The sequence below is a fragment of the Kogia breviceps genome, chromosome 15 (assembly GCF_026419965.1).
Source record: "Kogia breviceps isolate mKogBre1 chromosome 15, mKogBre1 haplotype 1, whole genome shotgun sequence".
In the NCBI taxonomy this organism is placed as follows: Eukaryota; Metazoa; Chordata; class Mammalia; order Artiodactyla; family Physeteridae; genus Kogia; species Kogia breviceps.
In genome coordinates this window covers 68,391,937-68,408,842 of record NC_081324.1, presented here as the reverse complement: position 1 = coordinate 68,408,842, position 16,906 = coordinate 68,391,937, and positions in this window count along the sequence as shown.

Below are 16,906 nucleotides of genomic sequence, written 5' to 3'. Positions count from 1 at the left end.
TAGTTGTGACACACAGGCTTAGTTGCTCCACGGCATGCAGGATCTTCCCGGGCCAGGGCTTGAACCCGTGTCCCTTGCGTTGGCAGGCAGATTCTTAACCACTGTGCCACCAGGGAAGCCCGCTTTGACCATCTTAATTAAACCTGTGGCTCAAGCATTAGTGGACTGCAAAGCTTGTCATGTCAGCAGAAGCACAGCCCAGCCAGGGTTTGAGTGATCAGTTCTTCATGGGATACTTGATATACCATGTTCCTCATCTAGGCCTGTGGATGAGGAGGTGGGAATAAGGCCAACTTGAGGCCCTCGAGGGGAGGGGAGTTTTTCTGCAAAGGGCCAGTAGTAAATATTTTAGACTTTGTGGGCCATACCGCCTCTGTTGCAAATAAACTCTGCCCTTGTAGCACATTATTTACTAAACAGGCAGTAGGCTAGATTTGATATGGGTTTGCCACCCTCTGCTGTAGAACCACATCTTCCTTCCAGTGGCATGACGTTCACAAATAGATAGTCTTGTTAGTGTGTCCTTCAAGGAATTCTGTTTGGCAACCGTGCAAAGCTGCCTAAGGGTCTCTTTGGTCTACACTTAAAATACATAAATGCATTTTATCTACATGAAATATAGGTAATATTATCAAGAATTAGTCTGGGAACTTCCCTAGTCGTCCAGTGGTTAAGAATCCACCCGCCAATGCAGGGGTCGTGGGTTCGATCCCTGGTCAGGGAACTAAGATCCCACAAGCCGCGGGGCAACTAAGCCCGCATGCCGCAACAAAAGGTCCCACGTGCCTGCAACTAAGACCTGATGCAGCCAAAAATAAAAGTTAGTTTTAAAAAGTTAGTAACTGTTTTTTTAAAAAAATGAATTAAGTCTGGTATTAAACACTAACCACATGTTCAGCTCCACCTTCGTGGAGTGGAGCATTTTTAATTTATTCCTGAACAGCTGCCCTCCTGTCACCGGAAGCAGCTTCCCTTCCCTTTTTGGATCTTTGGAAATTCAGTTTAAGTTCTTGATTCATTTCCAGAAGAAAAAAAAATTTTTTTAAGTCTCTGGATCAAGGAAGATTAAAATAGAAAATTCGGATTAAAAATTCTGAGAAACAGCATTCAAACTTTTAGAGAGAATTGCTTGTTTATAAGTGAAAAAATTCAGGGTTCTGAACCAAGGTTTAAATACTACTCCTAGAGCTTTGCATCCTCCCTTGTCATTGTCTAAGAATTTATATCTTGTGAATCCTGATCCAGTTATACTCAGTTAACATTTCAGGATTTATGGATCTTCTGAAGGCAGATGAACCACAGCAGCTGTCTGGCTTAATGGTACTGGGGAATATCAGTACAATCTCCAACCCCCTCACAATTTACAAGAAGAGGGAGTTACTTGTCTGAACACACACAGGGAGTCCTTTAAGTAAATAATTACAAAGCAAGCAAATGTCCTGATTAGTTTGGGTGCTTCTGAAAAGGAGAAAATGAAAGTACTGTTTGAAATATGCCTGTAGACAATCTTCCATCCTTCGAACAAAGATCAAAACCGAAGCAGTCTGACCACAAAAAGAAATCAGATAAACAAATTTGCTTCAAACAGCATCTTTGGAGGAACTTCAAAGAAACTTTCCCTTACCTGTTGCCATCAGATGGAAAGGCCACTGGACCTCCCAGCAAACCATTTCTTTTCTTTTTCTATTTTTTTTGGCCACACAGCACGGCATGTGGGATCTTAGTTGCTAGACCAGGGATCGAACCCCTGCCCCCTGCGTTGGAAGCATGGAGTCTTAACCACTGGACCGCCAAGGAAGTCCTGAGCAAACATTTCTGATTGGGGGAATAAATTAAAAAGACTTTCTGAGACATGGCTTCTGAGTCAGTGGAATTACTTATTTTTCCCCTCTCCCAAATTCTTTCCCTTTTAGTCTAAACTCCAAGTTTAGCTGGCCTTCTGAATCCAGGAACCCTTTCAAGTGTTCCCTGACAAAGCCTTATGGGAGGGATGCTTCTAGACCTCTGAAAGGTTAACCTATTGGGGTTAAAGTTTCTGACTGAATAAAGGAAATTAAGCACCCACCTCCTAACCCCACATCGTTCTTAACATGGCATCAGAACAAGTCGGAAGTTTTGACTAATTTGTGACTGTTCCAGTGTCAAATAGGCCTGGTGTTATGGACTGAATGTGTACCCCTGCAAAATTCATATGTTGAATCCCTAACTTCCAAAGTGGCTGTATTTGGAGTTGGTGACTCTAGGGAAGTAATTAAGGATAAATGAGGTTGTAAAGGTGAAGCCCTGGTTTTATAGATTAGTGTCCTTATAAGAAAAGACACCCTTGCTCAGTCTTCCCACACTCATGCACCAGGGAAAGGCCCTTTGAGAAAGGCAGGGAGACACCCACCATCTACAAACCAGGAAGAGACTCCTCAACAGATAGTGAAACTGACCCTGACAGCACCTTGATCTTGGACTTCCAGCCTCCAGACTGTGAGAAAATTAATTTCTGTTGTTTAAATAAGACACCCAATCTGCGGTATTTTGTTACGGCAGCCTTAGAAGACTAATACACCTGGGGTTTTTTATTTGTTTGTTTGTTTGTTTTATTTTTGGCTGCGTTGGGTCTTCGTTGCTGCACGCAGGCTTTTCTCTGGTTGCAGTGAGTGGGGGCTACTCTTCATTGTGTGCGGGCTTCTCACTGCAGTGGCTTCTCATTGTGGAGCATGGGCTCTAGGTGTGTGGGCTTCAGTAGTTGTGGCACATGGGCTTCAGTAGTTGTGGCATGCAGGCTCTGTAGTTGTGGCGCATGGGCTTAGTTGCTCCACGGCATGTGGATATTCCTGGACCAGGGCTCAAACCTGTGTCCCCTGCATTGGCAGGCGGATTCTTTTTTTTTTTTTTTGGGGGGGCGGGTACACGGGCCTCTCACTGTTGTGCCCTCTCCCGTTGCAGAGCACAGGCTCCGGACGCACAGGCTCAGCAGCCATGGCTCACGGGCCCAGCCGCTCCACGGCATGTGGGATCTTCCCAGACCGGGGCACAAACCCATGTCCTCTGCATCGGCAGGCGGATGGATTCTCAACCACTGTGCCACCAGGGAAGCCCCCAGGCAGATTCTTAACTGCCACCAGGGAAGCCCCTACACCTGGTTTTGAATTACAGCTCTGCCACTAATCTGCTGTAAGTCAATGATTGTGCTAAGCTTCATTTCCTCATCTTTAAAATGGTGATAATAATAATAGTAACACACTCACAGGGTCATATTGAAGATTAAATGGAATAAATTATGCAAATTGTTTAGCCCAGTGCATGGCACATAAGCACTCAAATGTGATTTTTTAAATGGTAATGACTACTTTTGTTTTTATTTTGGCAACAAGGTCATGCCTTTCACTGCAGAGTAAATATTCTCCTTTCAACAAAGTTTCAACCACCTACTTTGTATAAGAGAATGCTCTAACCTGAGAGAGTAACACAGAACAGTGAGATGATTCCTGTCTATTTGGGGAGAAGACTTTTACACCAATAACCAAAATAATGATAAAAGTTCCCATTTGCTTTGCACTAACTGTGTGCCAGGCACTATGGGCAGTACTTTGCATGATTCCATCAAATTAAACCCAATTCCACCCATTTTACAGATGAAGAAGCAAGCTCCCAGAACATAAGAGAGTCAGGAGCAGGGATTCAAACCCAGGCCTTGTCTGCAAAGCCTCTGCTCTTAGGGAGGCTGAACCGGCCAAGATTAAGTACCAGCCAAGGGGACTAAACAATCTTTACAAGAGGGGCCGTTTACCAGGGCCTGCTCCATGCCAAGCCAAAGCAGGATTTGATCCAAGTCTCTGTTTCCAAAGTTTGCACGTACAGCTTCACTGGGCACAGGGAAAGATCACTCCCAGGTGTGGTAACCAGGGAAGAAGTCTTCAGGGAAGAGGGGAAGTGGCATCCAGACAAGCAGAGACTGTCAGGTGTCCCCAAGACCACCCCCAGTTTCAACGACTCAAGGGGAGAACCCACAGGACTTGGTACATAGTCCTACTCATGGCTATGATTTATTACAGCAAAAGGATACAAAGTTAAATCAACAAAGAGAAAAGGCACATGGAGTGAAGTCTGACAGAAACCAGGCACAAGCTTCCAAGGCTCCTTTCCCTAGTGGAATCACAGAGAACACACTTAATTCCCCGGCAACAAGTTGTGACAACACGTGTGAAAATGCTGTCTGCAAGGGAAGCTTGTTAGAAACTCAGTACCCAGAGTTTTTCTTTGGTGCTGGTCACATAAGCACTCTTTGTCTAGCATGTGCCAAAATTCCAGACTCCAAGAAAGAAAACAGGTATTCAGCATAAATTACATTGTACAAACAATTTAGGCAGAGTGAGCCACTGTTATCAGTTCTGGAAATAGGGAAACCCTCCCCAAATCCAAGACACCAGCCAAGGGCTAATCTTGTAAGCAGGACTTTATAAGGATGTGCAGTCTTGGGGCTGCTGGGTTAACTCTTTTCTGCACAGAAGTCAAGGGGCGATCCTGTCACAGTTGAGGGAATTATATAACAAGTAATCTATAATCAGAGAGGAAAGCACCTCCGTTGCAAAAGGGCTTTTTCCTGTATCCGTGGCCTCCACCAGGCAAAGAGAAAGATGCTGCTGAGTGGACAAAGGCAGTCATGCCACATAGTGTGTTCAGCAGCAAGTGACAAATAGCTGCAGCAGACTCAGACCTAAAGCTTTGCTTTGACAAAGAATTCCTTTGGTTCTGTCACTTTTGATAACATGTTGGATGTATCAGATGTGGCCAGATGAAAAAGTAAAGAGAAGACACCATCTTTTCCTTTCTAGGTATTGCTGTTGGGAGGCAAGAGAGACTCAGCAGAGTTCAGAGGCGTGAGGGCTCCAGGGAGGAAGCACACACAGGTGACGGTGGCAGAAGTGGCTGCTATCAGAGAGGGGTGAGGTCTTTGAAGAATTGCAAGCACACGCCCCTTCTCAAAGCTGGGGAGGAGGCGGGAGATGCTACTCAACCCTGGTAATTGCTGCCATGGCGAGATTCAGACGTGATGTTGACAATCTCTGGATTGTTTCAAGAGAAGCTGGAACTGGGATTTTAACAGGAAATTTCCCTGGGGTTGCCCATGGAAACACCAAGCAAGAAACAGCTAAGTCAGCTGGGGAAAGGAGAGAGGTGAGAAAGGGCTGCAGAGGAAGTGATATGAGAGCAGTAGGGTAAAAAATGAGACAGTTCACCCAGTGAACCAAGGAAGGAATAAGTTAGGTTACAAATTATATTTGTGATACTGCAGATTTCAGAGAATCAGAGAATTGGTTTTTGTATCTGGTAGTTCCTGTTACTCACTGTATGACCTTAAGCAGTTAAGTTCTCTAGGTTTCATTTTTCTCATCTGTAAGACAAGGATAACTATAGCACCAACCTCAATCGTGACAAAGTACAGATATGACATCAGGAGGGAAGAGAATATAAAATAATGCACACAAAGTGCTTAGCACAAGGCCCGGCAGTACACTCAGCAAATATTAGTGGGAAGCCTAGAATGAGATGGGGACAGAGAGGAGGGGTCCCTAACCTTGACCAGTGAGCTAAATCTTGAAGGATTAGAGGCATTTGTATTTTCAAGTAGGTTAGCAGGAGAAATGTCATGCATGCAAGTAAAGAAGAATCTTACTGCAACTGGGTGAGGGTGGGAGTGGGAAGGGGTAGAGATGCTATTGAGAAGGAGGCAGCCAGATCAGGAGGAGCAGTGTAGACATTGGAGTAAAGGAGACCCATCTGGGGACTTCGGTAGAGTTGAGAGCTGATGGTTCCTGTGAAGGCAGCATTATGGTAAGGGGACAGATTCAACAGCATTCTAGGAGATGGGACCATTAGGACTTGGCAGCTAATAGGGCTATGTTGAGGGCTCAGTTAAGGGGACTCAAGTGTCTGGTGTGAGCACTCGGGGGATGGAGAGGCCTTGACCCAGGAAGAGGGGCTGCAGCTTGTGGTGGGGGGGGGCGCTGAGCTCCACTTGGACAGGTTGTATTTGTGACCTTGGAACTTCCTATAGATGTTCGATAGGCAACTGGAGGATGGCTTGCAGCTGAGGAAGACTGGGCAGGAGACACAGATCTGGTGGGTGGGCATTTAATAAGCACATTACACTGCGCTTCTCACTGAATCCTCAAATGGGCCCTTTCAGGCAAGAACTATCATCCCCATTTCATGGATGGAGAAACTAAGGCTTTGAAGAGCAGAGTAGCTCTTCCAAGTTCACATAGTAATAGTTTGGGGGAAAATCAAACTCGGGTTACTAACTTCAGAAAATGGGCAGCTGGTACACAGTGTAGATTTGGGAAGATGAAAAAGTTCTGAAGGTGGATGGTGGTGATGGTTGCACAACACGAATGTGCTTAATGCCACTGAATTGTGCACTTAAAATTGTACACTTAAAAAGGGTCAAAATGGTAAATTTTATGTTTTATATATTTTACCCCCCCCAAAAAAAGAAAGAAGGAAAATGTGGTCCTGACCACCAATTATATTGCAAGTGTTGGCTGAGGAGCCATCATTTCCCTCTATGCTGTTTTTATAATGTTTGCTTTGATCCCTATGATAATATTTTCTATTTTGTCTGGCTTCCTTAGTTTCAGATTCTCAGAGGAGAGGAAACCTCACTATAACACCTATGGATCTCTTAGTCACAAGAGTTACCAAATTCCCTAGGAAATTTGGTATATATTAGGTATACATATATATATTAGAAAAAAAATAGCACATACCAGTAACAAGCAAGATAGTTTGTAACACACACTGACCTAAGCCAACTCGGTCATGCATAACTATAGAGTTCCTTTCAGTAAGTGTCAGAAACCACCAAGACTATGAGGTAGGTGAGGTTGGCTATTCCCCCACTACCTTTCTACTGGGTTTGTTTTTTCAAAAAGTTGCACTGAGATATATATACCATGAAGCTCACCCATGCAAAGTGTACAATTCAATGGTTTTTAGCATATTTACAGAGCTGTGCAACCATCACCTGGATCTAATTTTATTTTTAAAAATTTATTTACTTATTTATTTATTTTTGCCTACACTGGGTTTTTGTTGCTATGCGTGGGCTTTCTCTAGTTGCAGCAGGCGGGGGCTACTCTTCACTACGGTGCACTGGCTTCTCATTGCAGTGGCTTCTCTTGTTGTGGAGCATGGGCTCTAGGTGTGAGGGCTTCAGTAGTTGTGGCATGCGGGCTCAGTAGTTGTGGCTCACGGGCTTTAGAGCGCAGGCTCAGTAGTCGTGGCACATGGGCTTAGTTGCTCCTCGGCATGTGGGATCTTCCCAGACCAGGGCTCGAACCCGTGTCCCCTGCATTGGGAGGCGGATTATTAACCACTGTGCCACCAAGGAAATCCAGGATCTAATTTTAAAACATTTTTTGTCATCTCAAAAAGGAATTTGTACCTTTCCCAACCCACCTCCCCTTCCCCTCCCCACCACCTGCCCTAGGCAAATAATAATCTATAGATTTGCCTAGTCTGGACATTTCACATAATGGATAAATGGTCTTTTGTGACTGACTTCTTTCACTTAGCATAAATGCACACGTTTTTGTGTGGACATATATTTTATTTTTCTTGGGCATATACCTAGGAGTAGAATTTTATATGGTAACCCTGTGTTTAATCTGTTAAGGAAGTGCCAAACTGTTTTCCAGAGTGGTTGTACCATTTACAATCTTGCCAGCAGTGTATGAAGGTTCCAATTTCTCCACACTCTTGTAAACACTTGTTATTGTCTGTCTTTTTTTTTTTTTTTTTTTTTTTTTTTGGCTGTATGCGGGCCTCTCACTGTTGTGGCCTCTCCCGTTGCGGAGCACAGGCTCCGGACGCACAGGCCTAGCGGCCATGGCTCACGGGCTTAGTTGCTCCGCGGCATGTGGGATCTTCCCGGACCAGGGCACGAACCCGTGTCTCCTGCATCGGCAGGCGGATTCTCAACCACTGCGCCACCAGGGAAGCCCTGTCTGTCTTTTTAATGTTAGCCATTCTGGTAGGTATAAAGTGGTATCTCGTCTTGATTCGCATTTCTGACTAATGTTGTTGAACATATTTTCATGTACTTACTAGCCATTTGTAAATCCTTTTTGAAGAAATGTCAGTTCACATCCTTTGCCCACTTTAAAACTGGGGTGTATTTTTATTTATTTATTTATTTATTTATTGGCTGCATCAGGTCTTAATTGTGACACACAGGCTCTTCGTTGTGGTGCACGGGCTTCTCTCTAGTTGTGGTGTGTGGGCTTAGTTGCCCCATGGCATGTTAGTTCCCTGACCAGGGGTAGAACTGGCGTCCCCTGCATTTCAAGGTGGATTCTTAACTGCTGGACTACCAGGGAAGTCCCTGGGTTGTCTTTTTATTGCTGAGTTGTAAGAATTTTTTTTAATGTGTTCTGGATTCAAGTCCCTTATTGGATATATGACTTGCAAATATTTTCTCCCATTTTGTGAACCATCTTTTCACTTTCTTGATGATATTCTTTGAACCACATTTTTTTAAAATTTTGATGAAGCCTAACTTATAAATCTTTTCTTATCCTTTTGGTGTCATATCTAAGAAGCCATTACCTAACCCAAGGTCACAAATATTTACTTCTAAATGTTCTCCTCCATTTTGAGTTAATTTTTATGTATGATGTGAAGCAGGGGTCCAACCTCACTCTTGCAAGTGACTATCCAATTGTCCCCAAATCATTGTTGAACAGTCCTTCCCCCCCGACATTGAATTGTCTTGGCACCCTTGTTGAAAATTAACTGATCATAAATGTAGTACATTTCTGCATTCTGAATTCTATTCTGTAGATCCATATGTCTATCCTTATACCAGTACCCCACTGTTTTGAAATTGGAAAATGTGTTGAGAAGCTGGAGCCGGTGTATTGAATTAAGAATATGCAGATTATTGGGACTTCCCTGGTGGCGCAGTGGTTGAGAGTCTGCCTGCCAATGCAGGGGACATGGGTTCGAGCCCTGGTGGTCTGGGAGGATCCCACACGCTGTGGAGCAACTGGGCCCGTGAGCCACAGCTACTGAGCGTGCGCGTCTGGAGCCTGTGCTCCACAGTGAGAGGCCGCGACAGTGAGAGGCCCTTGCGCTGCGATGAAGAGTGGCCCCCTCTCGCGGCAACTGGAGAAAGCCCTCGCACAGAAATGAAGACCCAACACGGCCAAAAATAAATAAATAAATTTATTTTTTAAAAAAGAATATGCAGATTATGACCTGCTGAATAAGGGGGCACAAACCACCCACTTGGGATCCCCAGGTAGTTCCCTCAGCATCCGAGCTCCCACTTTGGGGAAGTGAAACCCACAGGGTGATTTTGATTAAAGGCAAAGTTTCAATATACCCACACAAAGGAAGTAAAGTCACAAGAATTTTTACTTATAGATCCCAGAAAGGGAGATGGTTTACAATTAGCTGGGGGAAGGGCAGTCCTCCATCCCAGGTCAGGAGTAAGCAGGAGATAGAGACCAGGGTAGTAAGCACCTATTACTTATTAGGTAGTTGGGGCAGAGGTGACTAAGTTTTACAGGCTTAACTCTCAAGTGGTTACTTTAAGAGGTACCCTGGGGAAAGCAAAGTGGGAACTTAACAGCAGGTATGCTAAACTCAAGTCCTCATCTAGATGTTCAGACTCTGGATGTGAGCAGGGTTATCACATTGTAAAATGCCTGGGCAGCAGCTCAGAACTCTGTGTTTTTCTCATCGCAGAAGAGAGGTTGAATGCACCAACTTTGTTCTTCTTTTTTAAGATCATTTGGCTTTCTGGGTCCCTTGCTATTCTGACACCAGTGCAATACTGCAGTGTAATTCTGACACTAACCACCTACAGTTAGCATCAGACTCCACAAGTTTAAGGGCACAGGATTAGGTCAAACAAGATTTCCCTTATTTCAGATGCCAGCATCACGTGGGGTCCTCAGGTCACCTATACTTATGACAGACCAGCTACAAATCCAGGAGGTTCCCATGACACCTCTCAGGTTCAGTAATTCACTAGAATGATTCACAGAACTGAGGAAAAAGTTATGTTTATGATGACAGTTGCATTGTAAAGGATACAAATGAAGTGACACATAGTACAAGGTATGGTAGGGTCCTGAGTGAAGAGTTGCCATGCCCTCTCCCCATGGATTCAGGGTGTTTCACCCTCCCAGTATATCCATGTGTTCACCAATCAGAAAGCTCCAATGAGCTTTGGTGTCCAGAGTTTTTATTGGGGTTTTATTGTGCAAATATTATTGATTGAATCATTGGGCCATGTGGTTGGATTCAATCTTCAGTCTCCCTCCTCTCCATGGGGGCTGGGCTGGCTCAAAGCCACAATCCTCTAATCATGTGGGTGGTTTGTTTGGTGACCAGCCCCCATCTGGAGTCACCTCATTCATTAGCATAAACTCAGGAGTGATCTGAGGAGCTCATGAATAACACACACACCTATCACTCAAGAAATTCCAAGGGTTTAGAATCTCCCTCTAGGAACCAGAGACAAAGACCAATTTCTTTTTTTAAAATTAATTAATTAATTAATTTACTTCTGGCTGCATTCGGTCTTTGTTACTGCACATGGGCTTTCTCTAGTTGCGGCGAGTGGGGGCTACTCTTCATTGCCGTGTGCAGGCTTCTCATTGCGGTGGTTTCTCTGTTGCGGAGCACAGGCTCTAGGTGCGTGGGCTTCAGTCATTGTGGCACGCAGGCTCCATAGCTGTGGCTCGCATGCTCTAGAGCGCAGGCTCAGTAGTTGTGGTGCATGAGCTTACTTGCTCCACAGCATGTGAGATCTTCCTCGACCAGGGCTCAAACCCATGTCACCTGCACTGGCAGGCGGATTCCTAACCACTGCACCAGCAGGCAAGTCCTAAGGATTTTTCTATATTATCTGAATAGTCAAAATTTATAACAGGGTTGGAACTATGTTAAGTAATTGTATGTGGCTGATCATAATACTCCATCTAAAACATCTGTGCAAAAAAGAGATGTCCAAAACCTGTAGAAATAACTAGAAAGCATCCTATCAAGAAATTGAGTGAAAAAAAAATTTGTATCTCAAACATACAGGAAAAGCATTAAACTTAGACATGGAAAGCATATTTCCAAAGCATAAAAAAAGGAAGCTGGGCTTCCCTGGTAGCGCAGTGGTTGGGAGTCCGCCTGCTGATGCAGGGGACACGGGTTCATGCCCCGGTCCGGGAAGATCCCACATGCTGCAGAGTGGCTGGGCCCATGAGCCGTGGCCGCTGAGCCTGCACATCTGGAGCCTGTGCTGCCCAACGGGAGAGGCCACAACAGTGAGAGGCCTGCATCGCACAAAAAAAAAAAAAAAAAAAAAAAAAAAAAAGGAAGCTATTCACTAATGTACCAGCTCAATGAAGCCATTCCACATCTTGCTGAAGTACAGACTATTAAAAAATTAATAACTGCACTCAGTCAAAAAAGTTTACATTAAAATAAGAAATCAACACAAAAAAATTTACATTAAAATAAGAAATCAACACAAAAGATTCTGTGAAAGTAAATGAAATTTCTACCTTTGGCCATTTGGGATTGAGAAGTCGGGCTTTGATTGTATCGTCCAGTGCCTTGTCATACTGCTGGATTTTCATATAGGCTGCAGATCTATTGCTGTATAAGATGCAGTTCTGAGGGTCAACAGCTAGGGCTTCATTGTACAGAACAATAGCTGTGTGGAAATCTCCATCATGACAGGCCTGATTACTCTGATGAAGTTTCTCAGCAATTTCAGCTTTGCTCAGCACTGGTCCATCAGGACTTCTCCGGCCAATAGTCTTAGCACCAAAGAGAGGAATCTACAAACAAAGAAACTTTGTGAGACAAAGTTTAGATAATCCAGAGAGGTTCCTTGTCTGAATTACAAGAGAACGTGGACATTCTTCATAGTCTGCTTTATATTATAGTTAACTTTTGTGCCGTGAAAGACAATAAACTTTCCGAGAAGCAGCCAACATAGTACCTTAAATACAAATGTATCACTATATATGTATGTGTGTTCACATATATACATATAGTTATAAACATACATATTTATACATGTATATTTTGATTGAGAGAATGAATAAATAAATGCAAAAATGTACTCAGGCTTTTCCATGGCAATTTAAAGTTATACTAAGAAAAAAACCAAAAGAGACTTCCCTGGTGGTGCAGTGGTTAAGAATCTGCCTGCCGCAGTGGTTAAGAATCCCCCTGCCAAGGCAGGAGACACGGATTCAATCCCTGGTCCAGGAAGATCCCACATGCCATGGAACAACTAAGCCCATGCACCACAAGTTCTAAGCCTGTGCTCTAGAGCCCGTGAGCCACAGCTACTGGAGCCCATGTGGTGAGAACCCGTGCTCCGCAACAAGAGAAGCCACTGCAATGAGAAGCCCCTGCTTGCTGCAACTAGAGAAAGCCCACGCAGTAACAAAGACCTAATGCAGCCCCCCAAAAAATAATTAATTAAAAATAAAATCTGCCTGCTAACAGGGGACACAGATTTGAGCCCTGGTCCAGGATGATCCCACATGCCGTGGAACAACTACTGAGCGCCACAACCACTGAGCCTGCATTCTAGAGCCCACGAGCCACAACTACTGAGCTTGCATTCTAGAGCCCATGAACCACAACTACTGAGCCCGCGTACCACAACTGCTGAAGCCCGCATGCCTAGAGCCCAGCTGTGCAACAAGAGAAGCCACTGTAATGAGAAGCCTGTGCACCAAAACAAAGAGTAGCCCCCGCTCACCACAACTAGAGAAAGCCCGTGCACAGCAATGAAGATCCAACGCAGCCAAAATTAAATAAATAAATTTAGAGAAAAAGAAACAAACCAAAATACAAACCTGTGCAGACAATATGATCTCAATTATGTGAAGATGGTTGCACTGAAGAAATTAATGAAAGGAACAAGATCAAAATATTAACTATGCTGAAGACCTAAATAAATGTTTCTCCAAAGAAGACATACAGATGGCCAAGAGGCACATGAAAAGATGCTCAACATCACTAATTATTAGAGAAATGCAAATCAAAACTACAATGAGGTATCACCTCACACCAGTCAGAATAGCCATCAACAAAAAATCTACAAACAGGGACTTTCCTGGTGGCGCAGTGGTTAAGAATCCACCTGCCAATGCAGGAGACACGTGTTCGAGCCCTGGTCCAGGAAGATCCCACATGCCGTGGACCAACAAAGCCTGTGTGCCACAACTACTGAGCCTGTGCTGTACAGCCCGAGAGCCACAATTACTGAGCCCACGTGCCTAGAGCCCGTGCTCTGCAACAAGAGAAGCCACTGCAGTAAACATCCCGCGCACCACAACAAAGAGTAGCCCCGGCTCACTGCAACCAGAGAAAAGCCTGCATGCAGCAATGAAGACCCAACTCAGCCAAAAATAAAATAAATTTTTTTTACAAAATCTATCTACCGGCACACCTGCCAGATTTCCCAGAGCAGAGTGCCTCATTCCTGATCTCTGCCCTGAACTCCTTTCAGAGTATGTTGAAAGTCAGCTATTGCAGTGGCTAATGACCTAATCCTTATAAAGCTGGATGGTGAGTGACATTCTTTAGTTATTTCATTTAGGCATCAAGGTAACACTGGCCTCTTATAATGGATTGGGAAAATTTCCCTCCTGTTCTATTTGCTGGAAGATTGTAAAGGATTGCTGTTAATTTTTCTTTAAATATTCAGTAGATTTCACTGGTGAAGCCATGTGGACCTGGTCTTTTCTTTGTAGGAAGATTGTTAACTACTAATTCAGTCTCTTATTATAGGTCTATTCAAAATTTCTATTTCTTCTCAAATCAGTTTTAATTTGTCTTTCAATGAATTTATCCATTTCATATAAATTATCTAATTTGTTGGCATACATTTGTTTATGATTTTCCCCTATAATTCCCTCTTTCATTCATAATTTTAGTAATTTGAGTCTTTGCTTTCTGTGTTTTGATCCATCTAGCTAACGGTTTGTCAGTTTGTCAGTTGTGTTAGTCTTTTCAAAGAATCAACTTTTAGTTTCCTTGATTTCTCTCTATTTTTTTCTACTCTATTTCATTTATTTCTGCTCTAATCTTTATTATTTCCTCCCTTCTGCTTGCTTTGTATTTAGTTTACTCTTCATTTTTCTAGTTTCTTAAGGTGGAAGTGTTTATAGCTAAATTTCCCTCTAGGCATTGCTTTTACTGAATACCATAAGTCTTGGTATATTGTATTTTTGTTTTCATTCATCTCAAAGCATTTCCCAGTTTCCCCTGGGATTTCTTTTTCATCCTTTGGTTCTACTAGGGTTTTTGGTTTTTGTTTTCTTTTTCTACTAGGTTTTTTTAAAATAAATTTATTTATTTATTATTTTTGGCTGTGTTGGGTCTTCATTGCTACGTGTGGGCTTTCTCTAGTAGCAGCGAGTGGGGCTTCTCTTGTTGCGGAGCACAGGCTCTAGGGCACGCAGGCTTCAGTAGTTGTGGTACGAGGGCTTCAGTAGTTGTGGCTCTCAGGCTCTAGAGTACAGGCTCAGTAGTTGTGGCACACGGGCTTAGTTGCTCTACGGCATGTGGGATCTTCCCAGACCAGGGCTTGAACCTGTGTTCTTTGCACTGTGCCACCAGGGAAGCCCTCTACTAGGTTTTAATGAAAGCAAGTTTCACAAAAGAATTCTTCCTTCACTAAGGACATTTAGCAAGCAAGCACAAAATAGTGATACGATTTATTCTAGAATCTCCAAGTCCCAGCTCTGTTCCTCTTTGTTTCTCCAAAATTCATTACACAAAAGGTTCATCTGAGGCAAATGAAAAAGTATTCCAGTGGCAGGGTATGACCAAGAAACCTCCCCACCAGTGTGGAGCACAGGACAAGTTAAGAATCAAACCAAGAATGCTATCTTGAGTACAAGAGGGTGAAGGGCTCACTAGATTTTTATACCTTATTAATGCCAGGATGAAGACACCCCCAAAGTAATTCCAATTAGTCCACGTCTTAAACACCACTCATCTTATCAGTGAAAAACTGATTTCAACATTGATAATGTTAATGAGCAGAAATTCTAGAGTTCAGAAAAGTGAAAGACAGCTGAAGCAGTTGTAAGAGTTGCCTTTAATTGAATCTCCTTGCCACCCAGGAGTGTGTATTGTGGTTAGGGAGGAGCATACCCGCCCTGGGGTGGACCAATGCCAACACAAACATTCCATCACACAGTCTGTGGAGAAATAATAGAAAGAAAATTGTAGGTCGTATCATAGTGTAATGCATGGGAAAATATCTCTAGATAAAACGTTATAAATAAATTCAGTTTTATTTTTTTAAATACATATCAGAGCTGTGAGAACAACACATAATGAAGAATGAGTATGGGAGCTCCTCCATTGTTCCTCGGGACAATGTGGAAACAAGGCTGTTGCTTCATTGCCCAGACCTATTGCCCATTTATTCTGCCTGAGTGATGGGCACCAAGGAAACCAACCAAGGTCCTGGGCATTCTTCTCATTGATGCTAACCCCAAAGAGCCGTGTGAAAATCCTTCATTTCCTATTTTCAAGCCTACCCCTGGCAGAATACTTTCTCCAGAGTACTCCAAGAGCTTCAAGTAGGCCCACTTATCATTGCCTGCAATCTATAGTACCTCCCCTCTTATGCCTCCAAAAACATCACAAACATCTGATATCCTGGATAGGTCGGTTTGGATGCAAAAGAAGGAAGTTGTTACCCAGGGAGAAGGAAAAATGTATGCAAAAGTTTGGAGGTGAGAGAGAGGCAAGAGGAAGTCAATAGAAAATTGAAGAAAATCCAAACTGCTGGATGCAGACATCAGGTGGGGCTAGAGATAGAGCTCAGGAGGTGGGAAGGGGAGGGAACCTGAAGGAATGTGGAGTCTGGTAAGGAGGTTGGACCCCCTTAAGAGTAATAGAGAGTCATGGAAGGGTTTAGAGCAGGGGAGGAGCACATCAGGATTGCATGGTGGACAAATATCTCTGTGGCTCACGGACTGGAGGGCAAGAGTGGAGCAGGGAGACCAGCTAGGAGGCTCCAGTAGGGAAGAGAAAAATAGAGCCTCCGGAGTCATGGCAATACCGATATCCCAGTTCTTCTGCAAAATCCTAATTGCCTGCATGAGGAAGCTGCCACCAACTGGGACTGTGCCTACCCGGCAGGTGGGAGTATCTGCCATTTCCTTCCTCTTCTGCTCTAGGCTCCCTTGTTGATGTCAACACGAGAAGCCATGTGAAGATACCTCATCACTGCCATCAGTGCTCACCAGGACAATGCCAACGACCAGATGACCCATTAGTCAACAAATGATGAACAAAGGAAAAAGCAGACGGGAGGTCTAGACTAACGGAGACTCAGGAGACAGGCAAGGGCTTCCCTGGTGGTGCAGTGGTTAAGGATCCGCCTGCCAATGCAGGGGACATGGGTTCAAGCCCTGGTCCAGGAAGATCCCACATGCTGCGGAGCAAGTAAACCTGTGTGCCTCAACTACACACACACGCCTAGAGCCCATGCTCTGCACTGAGAAGCCACCGCAATGAGAAGCCTGCGCACCGCAACGAAGAGTAGCCCCTGCTTGCTACAACTAGAGAAAGCCCGCGCGCAGCGACAAAGACCCAACACAGCCAAAAAAATTAAATAAATAATTTTTTTAAAAGACCAGTAGGACATTAGAAATGAAAAAAAGAATTAAAAGAAAAAAAAGAGACAGGCAAACCTAATGCGAGGTTGAATTGTGATGCCATCAAACCAACAGAAAAAAGACGTGGGGACACAGAAAAATGTGAATACAGATGAGATGATTTTAAAGAATTATTAATTCTGTTTAGGTGTGATAAAAGCATTGTGGTTATGTTTTGTTTTGTTTTAAATATTTGTTAGAGATAA